Genomic DNA, 15,471 nt, shown 5'->3' on the forward strand with positions numbered 1-15,471 from the left:
AGACAAATGAAAGTGAATGAAAAGGAAACCAGTGTTTAAAAACATGAATAGATATAGTTTAAAAAATTAACATCCTAGGAAACTAAGAGGTATAGATCAAGAAATAATCACAGTACTAGCAAAACATACACAGTAAAGCCTTGAATATATTCAGCAGATAGTATCTATAAACATGCATATGAAATATGAGGATTAATAGAACTGTTTGTTATTATCATTGTATATATTTATATATTATTTTAATAAAAGATTTAAGCTGCAATTTCACAACCTTAAGTCTCAGAAATACAAGGTTTTATTTTTAATACTTGAGATTGATGAAATCAATTTAAATTTTAATTTCACCTAACATACCAGACTTTTAACTCATTTTAAAGTCAGCAGCTTATAAATGTGGTGTTGATTCTTGTGATTAATTTAAAATCATACCAAATAGTGTTATTTCACTGTTGAATTCATCCCTAAAGAGTTCTAAAAAGTGAAAGTATGTTTCCTAAAATAGTTCTGTGTTTGTGTTTACCACTATAGGTTTTACAAGATTTTCAGTTCTTGAAACTGTAACATTAAATATTGCACTTACTCACTACAGATCTCAAGACATTGATTGTTGAAGATTCCTATAATAAAATATCAAAACCTCAAGTAAGTATGAGTAAGGCAGTAAACTTTTGGCAATTAATGTAACTTACAGCAAAATTTTGCCTGTAATCCCAGGTACCTAGAATATCTTCTAAAGTCCTACGAAATTTTTAAGTATCCCTACTCTTCTCCACATACGTGATATATCTTATAAATAATATTATTCACATTTTCTGTCAAACCATTCAAACACAATAGTTTTCTCTCTGATATATTTAGCAGATGATGGCCAAATCCCTGTTCATGCTTCCTACAGGAGTCCGTTATTTCTTGACTTATTCCTCATTATTAATCATCTCTACCATCATATAATCTTTTTCTTTCCGTTGATCTTATTCTGTATCTGGAGGTACGTGGAAAACGGAGATTAGTCTAGTATTCATACCACTATCATAATTCCTCTCTGCATCCGTATTTCTTAACATAACCCCAAATCATGAAGCAGGGCTGTAAATTGTCGGTTGGTGAATGAGTGAATGAATGAGGGAAGCTGTGTTCCCATAGAAAGGTAACAATCAAATAGAAGACTGACTTGAAACCATAGCATCTATGAATTTATGAGTCTCACCAGTTTTATTTCACAGGAGAAAATAAACACTTTCAGGAAGTTTTTGTGATTTGCTAAGGCTTTGAAATAATAAATCCAGTTCTATAAATGAAATGAACGACTTATCTGTTGCCTAATTTCCTATTCAAAAACTGTATTTTTATTTTAAAAGCATCAGATGATTTTTAGTGTTCCATGATTTTTAGTGCCATGTGTATTAATAGTATGCTATCATAATTCAGTGAAATGGCACATGTTATTTCTCTAAACTACTGAAAATAATGAATTCAGTGGATAACTAAAATTAAATTGGAAGAGGTGGTGGGAATTGATGCCTAATATCACTCTGTGTACTTAGCTTCATCCCATCACTCACAATGACCATCTGGTTATTGGGGACAGCCCTGCTGTGTCCTGAACCCAATAAAGTTTGCATAGATAGTAGCTGCTCTCACACCATCAATACATTCGGTTGAGAAATAGTACACTATATGTTTTCGTCTAAGGACTGGAACCAATAGAGGGCACTGTGCTCCATCTAGCTCAAAGGTTTTGGATGGCAAATTATCATTCCATCTTTTTGGGGAGGACAATCTGCAATTTGCATCAATCCATGTATATGCATTTGTTTTGAGCACCTACTCTGTGCTTCACATGGCATCAAATAATAAAACAAGTTAAGTTTATGTCTTCATAACTCTTTTTAATGTGTGTGTGTGTATTCCTAAATCAATTTTGATCATTCATATTTTTATAATATTGACATTTAATATTTATTGGCATAAAGTTGTTGAAAGTATCACTTATATTACTTTCATATCTATTATATATTATTAGCTTTTTTATTAATTCCTAAAAATATTTATTGGTGACTTTTTACTTCTCTCCCTAATTATTTTTGATAGTTTTGACTATTTAATTAATTTATTTAAAACATAGCTACTAGTTTGTTTTTACATCTTCTGTATTGCTTTCTTTGTTATTCTATTAATTTCTGCCCTGAATTTTCATTATGTTTTTTCTTATTCTTTTTAACTATTTCTTTTTTTTGGAGGGGGAGGGTTGGAGAATTGTAAACACAACATTTTTTTTTTTTAATATATTTTGGTTTTGGGATACATTTATTTAATGCTTTATTTATCATATTTAATGTTTACATGTGTCTCCAAATGTTTATGTGATGCTTTATTATTTAGCTTTAAATATTTCAGATTTTTCGTTATGTTTTCCTTCCGATCTATGTATTACTTAGAGGATTTTTTTTTCATTTTCAAATGATTGCTTTTTGTTTTATTATTTTCTTTATTGCTGGTTTCTAATTATTTGCATCATGATCAGAGGACATATTTTTTATCTTGTTGATTCCTTGAAATTATTGTTACTTTGCTTGTAAACTGTTATGTAACAAATATATTATGCATATCCCATTTGCTCAAAAATAACGTATATTTTCAATTTGAATATATATGTGTGTGTCTGAATACTTTTAATTACGTTATTCAAATCTATGCATATATTACTAATTTTTTTATTTTTATTTGTCAGTTTATTAAATACATGAAATATAATCGCCCACTCTGATTTTATGTGTGTGCATATTTTGATGCTATATAGTTGGATAGAAAGATACATGACAGATAAATAGATTGTTTCTTTATTCATTGTATATTATTACTGTCCCTAGTACATATTTTTCATTTTCATTTTAACTCCTTTCAGGCTCATGGTAATAGTGCTGTAGTTTACTTTGAACATTATTTCAGTATAATGTTTCCTATATATTTTCCTCTTTGCATCTTGGCTTCCTCTAAGAATTGAACTACAGTGGTTCTTTGCACCCTTGGCCTGGGATTTCCACTGCTGACCCTCCCTGAACCACCATTTCTGCTCTTCCTCATAAAACATGAGGACTGGTCTCACACTGTAGCTGTTCAATATCCGTTTCGTCTACATAAGCAATAAGAAATTCCGACTCCTGTGATGGTGGACTTCCCTCTATCTGATTTATTCCACTTTTTACTTACCTTCAATCTTCTGCAATTGTGATTGATTATATGTATTTTTAATATACAAAAAAATATTTTCTGACGTACGAAAGAATATACTTTAATTTTTATATCTTGTGTTTCTAAACTTTAAACTTTCACTTCATATATCCTAGGAATTTAATATCTCATCATTCATGACAAGTTTCATTAGCTACCGTGTTTCCTCGAAAATAAGACCTAGCCTCACCATCAACTCTAATGCGTCTTTCATCAATTTTTGCTCCAAAAGACTCATTAGAACTGATGGTCTGGCTAGGTCTTGTTTTCGGGGAAACATAGTGAGCATAAACCTTCCAATATTTAATTCACAGAGAATAATAGGTTACGTTCTCCAAGTATTTATCTTAGTGTTATTGATGTCAAACAACAGGTGGTGCCCTCCAGAAATGTCCATATCTAAAGCCAAAATAATAAATAAAAATAAGAATTAATAAAGTAGTTATTCAGTATCTGTCTTACCTGTCATTCTGTAATTTACTCAAGAGCAAAGACCTCTTTTTTTTTGGGAGGGGTATATCAGGTTTCTAATCCAGTATATTGTACATTTGTAGGAACTCAATAATTGATTGTAGCTCAACCAGGATACTTTCACATTAATTACAATGTAAGGCAAGTGTTTTCATTTTCATTAATTACATAGATGAAGAAACTAGGGTTCATAAGGTTTCAAGAGACACCAGTAACATGCAGCTGAAATTCATATTTTTATCAACTATGAAAAATATATTAGTTCTTTATAATTTATCAAGGTGCCCTTAGCCCTTTGTACCATTAACAAGCTGTGTTCACACCCAGAGTCAGTTCTCCTTCCATCACCATGTATTTGACCCCCTTTACTCACTTCACCCAATGCAATATGTAGATGATGTATTATAGTATTGTACACTTGAAACATATATAATTTTACTAACCAATGTCACCCCAATAAATTTAATAAAAATTAAAAAAATAAACAAAAAATAAATAAACAAAAATTAAGCTGATATCTAAGTGAAAAGGATTTGCTAAGCTCTTTTGTTTATTATTTTATATACCTTTATAGGCAAATCTATAAACACTTCAGAGATGGAACGTATGAACAAAGAGGTTAGGTAATTTGTCTAAAATTATAAAGCTACTAATGAAAGGTGAAACATATATTTTCAAAATTATTTTCTAATTTATTTTACTTATTATTTCTAGAATAATTAATTATATGTGAGACTAATGTTTATATTAGAATAGTATAATTTATACTACACTATTTTCCAATGAAGTGTCATGTTTGCTCCATAAAGGAGCAAAAATTAAGAATGTCTGTGCAAATTATTCTGCCAACCTAGAAAAAATTAACTGCAAATTGTATTTACTTCCAGGAAACAAGTGTGTAACGTTAAGGAAACATAGTGTTAATAATAGATAACTATGGTGGACTTTTGGTGTTTGTTTTTTATGCATGTGTACCCAACATGCCTTCTTTTTTCTAGTAATACTACCCCACTAGCTTTGAGTGCAGGGGCTGGTGGATTGAGCACATGGTTCAGGCTGGCTAATCATAGTTTCATCTCTCTCGCTATAATGATTGTGTCGTCATAACATGGAACATAAGCTGGACTAATCAGATTTCCCCAATGTTGGCCAGTCCATATTTTCTCTGGAAATGTGAAATGCAAGACTATTGGTTGATTGGGCCTGATGGCAGCAGTATGAAGGGGTCATAGAAGGAGCCTATCTGAAAACAAGGACAAATAGAAGCACACCGAGCTGGGGTGGGGGTGGGGCGGGAGAGAGAGAGAGAATTCTGATTGTATCATTTGAGCCCCTGGATCCATCTGTGCCTAAAGCTATTCTATTCTTTGGACTTCCTAGTTATATCGGTCATAAATTAGCTTTTATATGGAGATACTTTGAGTTTCTGTCCTTTTAAAGTAAAGAAATTCAATCTGATGTGATTAGTATTGTCATCTTCTGACCTGTAGTGTGAACTTTATCTTGAATTTGTGAATGAGAAAATTTAGATTTAGATAAAAGAAGCTAAATGGGTAAGCCAAGTTCATACATTATTACTACAGGGAATCAGTACTTTCAAATCTTTTTATCTAACTCAAAAGTCTGTTTTCCAAACATCTTGTCAGCAATGCAAACAGTCTGTATAAACTCCCTAATTTCCATGTGTCACAAAGTCTCAATGAATTTTTAGCATCTGAGACAATTTCAAGAGGAACACACTAATCCCTTGAAGGTCAGACTTGATCTTTAAAGGTTCACTGAATTAGTTAATTTTTCCTGAAGCTTACTAATGGGTCAATATATAAAACACACTTCATCATAAGACAGTCTGACGGTATAGGTTAGTATTAATAAATAATAGTAATTACAGTAGCAGCGATACTTTCTGGAGGTGGCATTATTTAATACAGAAAAATAAAATCTTTTTGGGTCCCATGATTCTGGACTTAAATGAGATCCACTGTCGAATACTTGTGTGATTTTTCCAAAGTAGTTGAGCTCTTTAATATGACTTAATTCTCTCCCAATTATTAATTATTTTATTTAAGTTGAAAATAAAATAAAGAACTACATAGCATAGATTCCAAACAAATATCAATTTTTATTTCTTGAGATCTCTATACTTTTACCAAGAAAATTTCATTACATTAACTATTTCATACATTGTCTGCCAATTAAATATTTCCATGGTAATGGATCAATTGATCCTATATTTATGAAACAAGAATGGGAAACACAATTAAAGACTAAAACTAAGTACACAAACATACTAAAAAGTTTGTGACTTAAATTTAATAATATGTGCTGTGGGTATTATTGACAGAGCCTTAGTGTGTCCATATCCACCTCTCTTTAATGGTGATAGTACTACCTCAGAGAAAACAATTTAATAAGCTGTTTTCAGTCTGGAAAAAATGGAATGAAACCTCAAAGACGGTTTCTAAGAAGCTGTAAAGGTCAATGCAATAGCAAACAGAGAACACCTAGCTATTGCGCACAAAATTGCCCTTTAGAAACAAAGAATATAGCCAATTAAATTGCTGCTGGATGTCAAGTAACCTTGCATATGGTGACATCAACAATTGGATCTGAGTAACTTGAAAAGAAGGACTACAATTTTCTCCTGGGTTGATTTCAATGGTAGAAAATACAAAGGCATATTTTAGGGTATCAGTTTGTCTTTATTGATTTTATATTTCTCATGTCTAGATATTTGATTTCCTTATGCTGTGAATTTTTTAGTGCAAAGCCTTTCGTTCTCTGTTGTCTAAGTTGGTACCCTTGCTAGACGTTGTTTTGTTAAGAGTATATAGGAAGACTCATAATTTTTGTTTCTCCCATTCTCTGAATATTATACCGAAAGTGGTTAACACACCAGACACAACCTAATTTGATGCCTCTCCAAGTGACACATCAAGCTGTATCCTTTGTAACAATTCATTATTATAAGATGAAATCAAAGCATATATCAGTGAGAAGAGAATATTGTCAGTTGATTTTTCTTCCTTTTATGCCATGATATTTGCTGAATAGGACATTTTGTGGTAAATATTTTACTTAATATGTGTGTTAATAAAAACAAACAAACAAGCAAACAAAAATATTGTACCTAATAGTAGGTACACAAAAATCTTGAAAAACAAACTCCAAAATATATCTGCCAATAAACATTGGTTAAATTGAATTGACCAATGTATTTCTTAACCAGTTCACTCACCCATTAAGGAATCCTATGAACCCCCCCACCCCCTGCCCCAACATCCTTTCCTGAGAATGTCCTAACAGATTTTCACAGAATATTTTGCAAATAATTTCAGGGGAGATACAGATTGTCTGTGGGTCTAGATACCCAAATTAACTTTAAAGCATTAAAAAAAAAAAAAGTTTAAAGAATTCATACAAAGTCATAACAATGTCTGCTCTTTAATAAATTAGATGTTAGACATATGACAAAGCATCACTACAGATTATTTCCAGTTTCTAATTTGATTGTGTTAGAGGAACAGGATAAGTCCTTTTGCAAAATCTGTAAAACCTTAACTGGACTGCTAAGACATTGAACTATCTAGCAAAATAAGTTTAACTTCTTATTTCTTTTTTCTCCATTAAAATGTCTGCTCTTTCTCCATGACCTTTACTCTGTAAATATGGTCTAGTGGACATTGACATCCAATTATTTTATTACTTAAGTCAGGTGCTTCCTTAGGCTCACTGTTAATGATATGTTCCATTTTGTGGTGCTCTACTGAAAAAAGAGGCAAACTGATAGAGAAACTGTACAATTAAAAGGCGTTGTTTGACATTGTTTGCTTTAGTAATATTTCAGATCTATTTCATAAATGCTTGTTCACTAAAAATGAGTTCCGAACTCTAATATAAACTATGGACTTTGGGTTATTATGTTAACGTGGATTCATCAATTGTAACAAATGTAGCTCTCTGGCAGGGGTGGTGCTAATGGGGGTGTCTATGCGTGTGTTGGGGGCAGGCAGTACATAGGAAATCTTTGTACCTTTCTCTTGATTTTGCTATGAAACTAAACTGCTTTTAAGAAATAAAGCCGTTAAAATTATTAGTTTATTGCACTTGATGAGAAAAGAGGATGGTGTGGCTGGAGGACAAGGTGGAAAGGAAGTTGGAGAGGCAGGGAAGTAAGATCTTGTACAGCTTTTAGGGAGGGTTGTGGTCTTCATCTTCAGTTAACATTTGAGAAACCACTGAAGGAGTTTAAGACAGGAAACAATCATAATTGGGCTTTTAAACTGTGCCTCGGGCTGTAGTGTCATGGATGATTTAAAAAATAGCCTTTAAAAAAAAAAAAAAGAATAAAATAAAGAAAAAAAAAGAAATTCTGAGAACAATTCCTCAGAGGGGAGCCAGGAAAGATTTTAGGCAGACATAGAATTGGAATCTAATGCAAAGATACTGAAGGGCAGCCTGGAGACAGATTTAAGCAAGTTAAAGTAGAATCAATTTTAATTGTTTTATAGTTACCACTGGCATGATTATGAATTATATTTATAAAATGGTGAGTATAGGCTTAAATAGGACTCAAGTTTAATTTTTATTTAACACTAAACAGAGAACTAATAATACTTGAATAGCTATCATGCCAGGTACTAAAACAAAAAAAAAGCTCATAAAATTTAACTTAATCTTCACAAAAAAACGTGGGTTAGTGTTATCTCAGGTAAAGAGACTAAGGTTTGGAGAAGATTAATTAATATATCCATCTTTCATAAAACTAGAAAGTGGCAGAGCCAGGACTGGAACTCAGGTTACACCATGTAGTTACCTAGACCACATTGCTAATCACAAAAATACCCTGCCCCCTTCCTGTCGTCCCCCCTTCCCACCTCTCCCCGCCCCTCTGTCTGAGTTTGGCACTTTAAGCACTTCTATTTTAACACTTTTGCTAAATCCCATGAGTCATTCATTACTGGGTGTCTCTAGTGTCTTTTAAGACACAGGATGAGAAATCTTGGGATTTGGGGGCTTTCATCATAGTGTTCTATATCCACAGAACTGAGAAGGAAAGGCTCATTGCAGAAAGAGAGGCATTCCTGAAGGGTCAGGACCTAGAATAGGAAGAAGCTTGGAAGTGGGGGATGTGGGGGATGTGGGTGCTAGGTATTGACACCCACTGAAATCACAACCTAGGTTTTACTTTGTTTTCCAACCCCACTGCTAAATGCTTTACTTTAATTTTTTTTCCCTTAATCCCTTTTTTCAGCTTCACTTCTTTTATGTCACAAGTGAGGATCTTGTTTTTTGCTGTCCTGTCACAGTATTTTGCCCTGCATTCCTCCACTTTTTTTTTTTTTCCATTTTGACCTTAAGGATTAGTTTTGAAGCTGTCACAGAAGAAATCAAATATGTCCTACAAATCTATTTTGATAAAATGTGTTTTCAAGGTCCCCACCGTCCAAAGGCCTGCATAGAACAAAACGTTCTTCCTGAGACTCATAGAGTTTGAATGCATAAAGTTTCTTAACAGCCACATACATCAGGCCGAGATGTCTTTTACAGAAAGTGGCATTTCCAACGACCTTATCAGATAATTAAAGCCCTCTTCCTCTCTCAGACCTCCGCAGGGCTTTTTTGGTCTTTTTTTTTTTTTTTTTTTTTTTTTGGTATGGTTGTCATTTGTCTCTCTGGCCTTTGTCTCTCTTCCTCTCACCAGGTGAAGCAGGGGCCTTTCTTTTCTTGCAGAATGGTGTTCTCTTCTAGGACTGCCTTGTTCTTCCTGCTTGCAGGACAGGGGATTCTATAGCCCACTCTGGCTGATGAATGCTTCTCTGTCTGCTCTTCCCTTTCATGTCTTTCTCATCATGTCAGTTCTTTTCGGAGGCCTGGGACACTGTCTGATTAGTGAACATTCTCTGATCTTCTCCAGCATCAACAGAATTCTGACATGTTCTAATTCTTAACCAACCGTATGCTTCAGGAAGCTCATATTCAACTTCTATGCTTGTCATTTCATCTTGTTTGTTTTTACCAGACCCTGATTTGTAAGGAGACTTGTAGCGTTTTCACTTTGTAAGAAGTGGAGAGAGATTTGGACTGTGAGATTTAAGATCAGATGTCAGATTATTTCTGGCTTTGAATCATAATTCCAATAAGTACTTGTTAGCTATGTGAATTGGATGATGTTTAAACTTTTGAACCTCTGTTTCTTACATCTGTAAAATGAAGATAATAATAGTATCTACCTCCCAGAGCTGTGAGAATTAAATGACGGAAGATATGGAAAACACATTTTAGCTCAAATAGGTTTGTAAAAACTGCCCTGTTTTTACAAGTATGAGTTTTACCATGCACTGAGGACTTTCATATCTTTTGTCATAGTTATGAGTTAAACTAACCCTGTGCATTTGATAAATTAAGAATTCTTATTTTTATTGCAAAAAAAAAGGGAAGCAGGCTCAGGAAATAAGGCAACTTGTTTATAATCCTATAGCCAATGCCACCTATTACGTGACAAGCTAGAACTAAAACCTCTGGTTTTTTTTTTGTTGTTGTTTACCAGTTTAATGTTTTAAACACCGTATGTTTCCTTTTTAGACCAAGTTTAGCAGTCAACCTTCTTTTGTCTTTTTCAGTCTCCATCATCTGTTCTAGACCTTCTCAGGATACTATGCACATAGTAGTTAGTTATCAATATATATTTCTTAATAAGATGAATTGAATGTTTAAAGGAAGAAATGTTCCCACTATGTTTTAAAATGCATTGCTAATTATATTTCAGATAACATGGCAACATTTCATCTCAATAGTATTTATTAACTGTCTTCTTAACCTAAGCAGAAGCTATGGCATATGAAGGATAAAAAAGGAAAACAACAGGTAAGCTTATCTTATTTTAGCATGGGCTAAAATGCTCTCAGAGATTCGGGGTCTTCCTTTCTTCTATATTTGTTGTCTGATTTGTCTTACCTTATGCTTTATTGTTTGAAAATTAAATTATTTCTGTCCCCTATATATGCCATGTACTTTTATATTCACGTTGTTCCCTTTTCCAGTAATGCTCATCTTGTGGAAGTAACCATATGTTCAATCCTAAGGTACTCAAAGAGAGAGGATGTGTTTATTCACCTCTGGACTTCAATGTCCAGTGTATAGTTTAGTGGGCCCTCAGTAATTTAATTGTACCACAATCATTTATTCACTAGTGCATATTCACCAGAGGACTGTGCTGTAACTCTTTCTATACGTCCTTTTATAATCTTCACAGCAGCCATACCACTGATGCAGTATCAAGCCCATTTGACAGATGAGGTGACAGACTCAAAGTGTTGTTTAGTTTGCCCAAATTGACGTAGACTACTAGGGACAGAGCTAGGAATGGGATTCATTACTCGCTTAATTTTATATGAGACTAGATAGGGACCACGTCTTAATATCATTCACTTTGCCTTGAGCATTCAGCTGCTGATATGTGTTGCTGAGTATGATCTATGTAACATGTGTACATATATTCATTATGTTGGTGATGCCCACAATATAAGTGCAAATATGAGGATATGCCAAGATTATCACAATGGATCTATGCAATAACCAGTTTCTTTAATTTCTGTTTAAGAGCAGAGCATATTGACATCATGCTATTTTTTTCTGATTTTTGTGTTACTTGTCAACAATCTTCAAGATGTAATAACGATTACAGAATGTTGTATACATTTCCTTCTATGGGAAATATCTGTCATATGCTATTAAAAGCTGCTATACCCATTTCAATTCTTGTAGTCTTATATATGGTTAGGGAGACGTCAAACCCTAGGGATTCTGCTGAAGAGCTCAGCTTTGTTACTATTTGCTTGAAAATTTATTAAGAAAGCTCAAGGTTTCCAATCAAAAACATAAAAAGAACACACGAGTGACTATACCAAGCTATTGAAAGTCACAGACACTACCAGTTTCTTGAATCTGAAGCTACCTTTGGACTGGCCAAGTTAGGTCAGTGGTCTAATTTATGAGAATTCAGCATTAAAAAAAAAAAAAAAAAAAAAAAAAAAAATCTCATCCCTAATGGGAGCTGCTAGGCCAGTTACTTGGAATGTGGGCAAAATAGCTAGAATGAAGAAGTTGGAATAACAATAATAATATTATAATAATGCTTTGTGTTTTTATAGACTACCCATAGTATAATCTACAAAGGGGAAGGGCAGGGAGGTAGTAAAAAGTGATACGTTTTGGAAATTGATAGAATTGGGTTTTAAGCCTGGCAATTTCATGTCTTACCTCTGTGTCTCTGGACAATTTCTTTAATCATGTCTTATCTAAGTTTATTTACTTGTAAATCACAACTAAACACCATCTAGTGTTATTGTAATGATTAGAGATAATATATATGACTAGCCTAATACAGTAAAGGTGTTCGATAAATATTTGTAACTGATGTTACTCTCTTTAGTATTATTATAGCTCCTATTATGAAGGGGTTCCATATTTAGGTGAAATAATTAATTCTACTACCTGAATGGAAGATTTCTATGATTTATGACAGCAATGTGCATATGTGTCCTGTACATTTATGTGGGAGCTATTATCTGTATACATGTAGTCCCTCAATTTGAAATTTTTATTAGTACATATTCAAAAAAATACTTATATGATTCTACTTTAAACCTTTTTTTTTAAATCTAACATCAAGTACTTATTTTTTTAATTTTTAATATTTTTTTTAATTTATTGGGGTGACAATTGTTAGTAAAATTACATAGATTTCAGGTGTAAAATTCTGTATTACATCATCTATAAATCCCATTGTGTGTTCACCACCCAGAGTCAGTTCTCCTTCCATCACCATATATTTGATCCCCCTTACCCTCATCTCCCACCCCCCAACCCCCTTAACCTCTGGTAACCACTAAACTATTGTCTGTGTCTGTGAGTTTCTGTTTCTCATTTGTTTGTCTTGTTCTTTTGTTGTTTTTGGTTTATATACCACATATCAGTGAAATCACATGGTTCTCTGCTTTTTCTGTCTGACTTATTTCGCTCAGCATTACACTCTCAAGATCCATCCATGTTGTCACAAATGTTCCTATATCATCTTTTCTTACCACCGAATAGTATTCCATTGTGTATATATACCACAACTTCTTTATCCATTCATCTATCGAAGGACATTTTGGTTGTTTCCATGTCTTGGCCACCGTAAACAAAGTTGCAATGAACATTGGAGCACACGTGTCTTTATGTATAAATGTTTTCAGATTTTTTGGGTAGACACCCAGGAGTGGGATTGCTGGGTCATACGGTAATTCTATTCGTAATTTTTTGAGGAACCTCCACACTGCCTTCCATAACGGCTGCACCAGTCTGTATTCCCACCAACAGTGTATGAGGGTTCCTTTTTCTCCACAGCCTCTCCAACACTTGTTACTATTTGTCTTGTTGTTCATAGCCAGTCTGACTGGGGTGAGGCGATATCTCATTGTGTTTTTTTATTTGCATTTCTCTGATGATTAGTGATGTTAAGCATTTTTTCATAAGTCTACTTGCCATTTGTATGTCCTCTTTGGAGAAGTGTCTCTCCAGGTCCTCTGCCCATTTTTCAATTGGGTTGTTTGTTTCTTTGTTGTTGAGTTTCATGAGTTCCTTGTATATTTTGGATATTAGCCCCTTATGGGAGGCACCGTTTGCAAAAATCTTCTCCCATTCAGTTGGTTGCCTCTTTATTTTGTCGATGGTTTCTTTTGCTGTGCAGAAGCTTTCAAGCACTTATTTTTAATGACAACATCCTAAGTGCATTGATTACCTTGCAAATAAAATTCATCAGATTTGTTTTACAAATGAACAAATAAGACAAACAAACAAATACTCATAGACACAGACAACAGTATGGTGGGGGGAAGAAGAGAGTAAAGGGACTCAAATATATGGTGACAAAAGGAGACTTGACTTTGTGTGGTAAACACACAATGCAATATACAGATGAAGTATTATAGAATTGTATGCTTGAAACTGATATAATATCATTAACCAATGTCACCCCAATAAATTTTTAATATTTTTGAAAAGAAATTATATATATGTGAAAAATAACTCATTACAGACGATATGAGTCTTTTCTTAAAAATTGTGTAAAAGGATCAAAACTACTCCATCTATTCATGTTAAACTCATGAAGAAGAAAAAAAAAGAAACAGAATGACATTTACTTTAAAGATTTAAAATAATTAAAGAATAAAAGTTTAAAAGATTATACATCAAAGATGATCTTGAAATGTGTACTAAGAAGAAATTGAAATAGATGTACTATTCTAGATCGCTGAATATTGGTTAGCAGTCAAATTTAAACTCAGAAAAGTGTAATTATGGTCTATTTACGAGAATACAAATGAAATTGGATTTCCTCTGGGGAAATTAACTTATAATTGTCTGACCAAATTTGTTTTGCTAGGTTTAAGACCGGACATCTTATTTTCTTTCTGGTGCAATGTGCAGAATCTTGACATTAAGCCACTCCTGAGAATGGATGTTGACATTTATGAAAATCACAAAACCAGTTTGATTCAGCAATCTCTTGTTAAAATATTTCCAAGACTGAAAATACATAATATAAGTAAATGAGTGAAGAAGTAATGCCTTGTATTCTAATAAATATTATTGACAAGGGTAATGGTTGCTAGCAGAAATCAAACAGATTAGAAAATAAAATAAAGATAAAGTCAGTGTAGTCTTAAGACCAAAGCAAGAGTTCAGGATCTAGAACTTATTTTTAACTAACTTTGATTAATCACCTTGATCAAATCATCTAAATCTCTACACCTCATCATTTCTTTTGGCCAGCTGGATTTAATGGCAATATATACTAATAAATAATCTTAACCTATGGTATTGCAACCTAAAAATTTAGTGCACATTCAGCAATATGAGTCTCAAAGAAAAGCTATTTCTATGACAGAAAATATGTTTTTGACTCAACAATTTTTGTGTGCCCATTATTTGTCAGGTATTGGATTAAGCACAGGAATGAAAACAAGGGTAAAGCACCACCGTGCCCTTTGGGAAGAATCCCCAAACTAAAGCATGAAATGCTTTAAATAGGAAGCCAACCTGCTTAATTCCAATCTCTTGTTAAGTGGAAATTTTCAATTTTATGAATAAGGCACCATTTACCTTTTTATTATCTAATACAAATGTCTGTAAATTAATAATGTAAACTTTATTAAACCTATAAAAAGATACAGATTTTAAGGTATCTGGAAGTACCCATTATAAACAATCAAAATCCCAACACATAGATCACATTATAAGATGTAAGTATTCGGAATCACAGTTTGGAAAAGGACTTTGTTGTTAAATAAGTTAAATACTCTCCTTTTATAGGAACTGATACCCATAGATATTGTATATTCTTTCTAAGGATGCAGAATTTGTTAGCGATAAAAAAGAACCTAAGCTTCTTACCTTTCAGTTCATTGATTACATTATTTATTATATAATCTTAACTCTTGAAATATTCTGGAAGAACTTTGTGAAACCTGGTTAAATTTCAGATTGAACCGAGGGAAGAAATTTAAGATATGCCATAATTCAAGCTAACCCTAGACCATTTTAGGTTCTTTATATACTCATGTTTGTATTAATGATTTATTGTTTGTATTATATATTTTCTTACATATTTGCTCCTGGTAACCAGATTCCAAATAAGGAATTCCTGATGCAATCAGGAGGAAGTCTAATTTTCATAACTAGACATTACAAGGCTATTTGCTTATTACAAGGCCTATTCTTACC

General features: G+C 33.0%; 1 protein-coding gene across 1 annotated transcript in view; it reads left to right on the top strand.

Moving 5' to 3' along the window:
• TENM4 (teneurin transmembrane protein 4) overlaps window positions 1-15,471 on the top strand; it is a 2,724,551-nt gene that overhangs the window by 26,106 nt on the left and 2,682,974 nt on the right. The gene's annotated exons all lie outside the window — the stretch shown is intronic.

The sequence above is a fragment of the Rhinolophus sinicus genome, chromosome 14 (assembly GCF_057876585.1).
Source record: "Rhinolophus sinicus isolate RSI-liver-muscle chromosome 14, RSI-T2T, whole genome shotgun sequence".
Lineage (NCBI taxonomy): Eukaryota > Metazoa > Chordata > Mammalia > Chiroptera > Rhinolophidae > Rhinolophus > Rhinolophus sinicus.